The sequence below is a fragment of the Populus euphratica genome, unplaced genomic scaffold (genome assembly GCF_000495115.2).
Source record: "Populus euphratica unplaced genomic scaffold, PopEup_1.0 scaffold320.1, whole genome shotgun sequence".
NCBI classification, from domain to species: Eukaryota; Viridiplantae; Streptophyta; class Magnoliopsida; order Malpighiales; family Salicaceae; genus Populus; species Populus euphratica.
Genome location: NW_011500208.1, coordinates 1 through 5,100, shown reverse-complemented (window position 1 = coordinate 5,100; position 5,100 = coordinate 1).

Genomic DNA, 5,100 nt, shown 5'->3' with positions numbered 1-5,100 from the left:
TTGGCTCTCCCCTGTATTTATAGGAAAAACAGGGGAGAGAGAGATAGGGGGCGGCCACTGTGCAACCGCCCCTCCACCATGTGAAAAGTGGTCGACGTCTTTTTGAAAGGATTGAGGCCGGTGACAAAGGAAGAAAGAAAAATCTTCTTCTTCCCCTGTTTTGCATGTCCAAGGAAATAAGATGATGGTGTCGTTCAAAATGACACCGTTTTGATCTTTTTTTTAGTGAACCTTGCATGAAATGACGTTGCTTTGGATAAAACGCGTTGTTTCATTTAAAAGGAAAGGGGGCAAAATGTGTTAAATTTCATATTGATCCTTAATTTGAAATTTATTCAATCAAGTCCTAGATTGCAATTTTAATTTAAAATCAATGCAATTGCATCCCTGCTAAAAATCCAACAGCAGCCCTAAAGTTGGCTGCCCTTTTCACTTTAGTCCTTGGTCTTGAAATTATACAATTTGACCTTTAATTGAGCAATAAACTTATAATTTTTTCAATTTAACCCCTGATTTGGTTTTAATTACAATTCCTTGATTTACGTGCCTTTTTTTTTATTTTGATCCTTAGTTTCAGATTTTTTCAATTAAGTCCTTAATTGACCATCAAACTTTAATATTTACGAAATTAAGCCCTTGATATGACCAAATTCACTTTCAAAAATTATAATTTGACCTTAGAAATTTAATGTCTTCTAATTAAAGCCTAAATTAACTCCAAAATTATTTTTCTTGTAATCAAACTCTTCATAAATTCAATTAAACCTTCAATAAAATTTAACTAAGTTCCTAAACATCTGATTTTGGACTTTTCTTACTCAAATTGAATTTTCTTTGTTAATATGGCTGTTATCAGTCAATAAAATATTATCAAATTTTAATCTTTGTATTTTTTAAACCTTTTTAATCAATTTTTGACTATTTTTAGGGCATTCTAACATCCTTTTTTCATTGTTTATATTTTTTTATTTTTCATATAGGGGTCCAAAAATAGGTTATGACAAGTTTCAAAAGCCTAAATGAAAAACTTGGTGCCCTAATGCTAAGATTTATTGAAAAATAAATATTTCTTAGTATTTTAATTTTTTTTATTAGTAAAATTAAATATAACAGTTTTTTTGTTTTTGTTTCCCTGTTCAGTATTTTCTAGATTTTTAATATAAAGTGCTATAATGATTTTTCACGAAAGATTTTGAAGACAAACTTAAATATTAAACATATATTAAAAGGAAAAGGTATTTCCTTGTATAAATGGAAAAATTATAAATTTTGCTATTTGTTTTACCGTAGTGATGACAAAATTGTAATTTTATTTTATTTTAAAGTTTTTCTTATATAATTCTTCTCTTTTTACATGCTATTTTTATTATTCTACACTTGGTTTATTTATTATTATTTTTTTATTTTTATTTTAAATATATATTTTTTTAATTTGTTTTTCTTTACTCTTTCTTTTTAAAAAATATTTATATTTTTTATACTTTAAATATTTATTATTCTATACTTGGTTTATTTTACTAAGATGGCTATCTAGTAATATTACACACTTTCAAGTTTAATACTTGCTCTTAATTAATTTGTAATTGAATTGAGTGTCTATTTAAAATTATAATAGTGATTGCTGTTTAATATATATATTTTTTTAGAAATGTATGAAAATAATATTTTTTTTATTTTTTAAAAATTATTTTTAAAATTAATATATCAAAACAATCTAAAAATATAAAAATAAAATAAATTTAATAATAAAAATCTATAAATTTTTAAAAAAACATGATTCCAATTATATTCCCAAACAATGTTGCTCCTGACAGATGCGCGGTATCTGCAGCTGGCTTGATATTCACTGGCCATCTCAATATTCAAACAACAGGATTCCTGCACAGTAGTGATCAACAAAGATCGATTTTGTAAATAAAAAATGTTTTTATTTATAAATATATTGAAATAATGTTTTGTTTTTATATAAGTACATAATTTTTAATTAAAATGATAGCTAAAAATCACAGTACAACCACGCACACTTTATCTTTGTATGGAAGTGTGGTGTAAAACATATTTTTTAAAAAAATTAATTTTTTTTTGTTTTGAATGATTTTGATTTCAAAAATAAATTTTAAAAAATAGCTGTAATAGCGTGCCCGGAAGAAATTCCACCTTGAACAATCAAGTTTATCTTCGGATAATTTTTTAATTAACATAATTTAAATAAATTATACTTTAGAAAAATTAATATTAAAGAATTATTAGTTTTTTTAAATTTCATTTTTTATTTATGTGGCTAATCAGAGATTGATAATACTAAAAATTAATTTTTTAATTTTTTAACTTTTAAAATTTACTATAAAAAAAAAGATGAATAAAGAGTTTCTAACTTAAATTTTTTATTTTTTTTCATTTTATTTTTAGTATTTTAATTCTACTTTATGCTTTGGTTCTTTCTCCAAAATCTATAACTTAGTTTTATATTTTGTTAAGAAGTATTTGAATTCTTTTATTTTTGATTTAAAGATATTGAAATCTTAAGAGAAATATTGTAAACATTTTAGTTGCACAAGCGAGGAGTAATAAAACTTTAAGAATAAATAATTTATTTTTTATAATAATAAAATTTTTATTCCTTTAAAATGCTTCAATAAATAAATATTATTCTTTATTTTAATTTAAACACTATTATTTTTATTATTAGAATATTAGAAGTTTGAATATATTACTATACATTTTAATATTCTCTTTATTATATTTATGTTGAAAACATGTTTAATATTATTTATGTTTTTTTTATGCTTATAGTTTTAGATATATATAAATATCTTTTGTTTAGCGTACCGACTTTATGATTATATGCTAAACATCTTTGTTTATTGGTCTAATAATATGTATTTACAAACTTTGATTTACAGCTTCTCTTCCTGTCAGCCATCTGCAAACCTTTGTTAACAGGTGAAGACCTTCCTTGCAACCTCATGCTGGTGAACTTATTGGCGTGACTGGAGTTGCTTTTGCTACTATACATGCGTGTGTTAAAGGGACTCATTTTGATTTATTACCAAAACTCTAAAATACATGCTGGTGAACTTATTGTAAGGAAGTCACGACACAAAAATATTCATTATTACAGTGAAATTGCTTTTTTCCCTTTCAACAAAAAATATAGAGCCTTGGTTTTTGGTTCTAGGTTTTAGGGGTAATTTCATCTTTTATAATGATATTTTAATATTTTTCAATGACTTATTCATCGTTAAAGAAATTGCCACGGCGTATATTCATCTTTTCTATCTTTTAAAACAGTAAAATAATTAATTTACTTTCAAGTAAAAAAATTAAAACTATTATCCCGGGGCATTTTTATTTTTTTATAGTTTAGAATACAGTGAAAAGATATTTTTTGTCCTTGAAATTAGAAAACAAATAAACATTCATCTAGGGGTATTTTTGTCCTTTCATAGAGTTTTTATTTTTTGTTATTTTCATAGTGATCGAGAGCATTTTGATCCCTTTACATTGAATAATTGATTTTTAAATTTAAAAAGTTACTAACATATGAAAGGCTCTCGTGTCTTTTATGCAGTATATGTGATGTCTCCTAATGATTAAAACCGTCTCTCCATCATGTAATTGAAAGCTTTACAACATTCTCTACCTCTTAGTATGGTACATGATGGGAAGTATGAGCGATTTGTTGTTCATGTTTATTTTTTACTTGTTTTCTTTCTTCTCTCTCAAAAAGTATAAGATGGTTCTTTTTGTTTTTAATATTTCAATTTCAATCTTTATTCTTTTGATTTTTAATTTTTGTTCTTGATCATTTTATAAAAAATTTATTTGTTTTCAATTTAGTTCTTTAATTATAATTTTTCATATATATTTTTCAAATGGATCCCTTTTATTTTGATTTCTAATTTTTTTCCTTAGCTCTTTTGTAAAGTCTTATTAGTTTTTAATTTCATCATTCAATTAAAGTTTATGGTATATTATTTTTTCTCTTTTAGCTCTTATTTTTTTTATTTTATTTTTCTTTTGTTAAAGTTTTTCTCAATCTAACCCTCCAATAGGAAAACTTTGGTTGCCCTCAAATTTATTTTATTTATTTATCATCCTTTATGATTTTTCTTATTTTTGACTTATTTTATTTTTTAATCTCATCATTCAACATTATTTTTTAAGAAAAAAGATTAGCTTTGTGGTTTTTTTTCAATATTTTTTATCATATTATCCCAATTTCATAACCTTGACCACAAGTTTTGCTTATTAACTCAGATGAACTCGTCTTTTATTATTTAAGTTATATATTTATCACATTAATTGAAGTTGATTTAAGTTATTTTTTTATAGTTATTCTTTTCTTTTGTCATTCAATTTTGTACTTCCAAGGTTTTTTTTTTCAAGTTTTCTTGATTTTTTTTTATATAAAAATTATTTGTTTACAATTGTTGTCTATTTTTTTAATCATCTAAATAAAATAAAATCAATTTATTAAACTCAGTCGAACCTATAACCTAAATCATTTATTTTTCTTGTTTTTTTAAACATTCTTGCGACACTTAGACTATCACAATCTTTTATTATCTTTATTCAAATTTTAGTTTTTATTTTAATTGGTTCTTTTTTTAATAATTTTTAGTTTATGTTTCAATTAATATCTCTCCTTTATGATTTTTTTATTTTGTTTATTTAGCCTTTTTTAATAGAGGATTTTTTTAAAATATTTTGTATGTATTTTTTTAAATATATTATTTCATTTTTTGTTATGTTTTACATAATTGAACTTTATTTCTAAAAATAAAAATTATTTATTATTAGAAAATATTTAATACATCCAGCCTTACATGATTTTTTTTCTTTTTTTTATTTAATTAATTTCATATGCACGACTATTTATCTTATGTTTCTTATTTCTATTATCATTTTCATAGAAAAAATTATTAATTTAAATAAAAATTATTAAATAAATACAATTACATAAATATTTTATGTTGTGAGATTAAATATCTTTATTTATTTATCTTATTATTTTTTTAGTTTTACTTTTAGTAATTGTTAATGATTTTTTATTTATTTACATGAATAATTATCAATATACTAGCATAAATTTTCTAT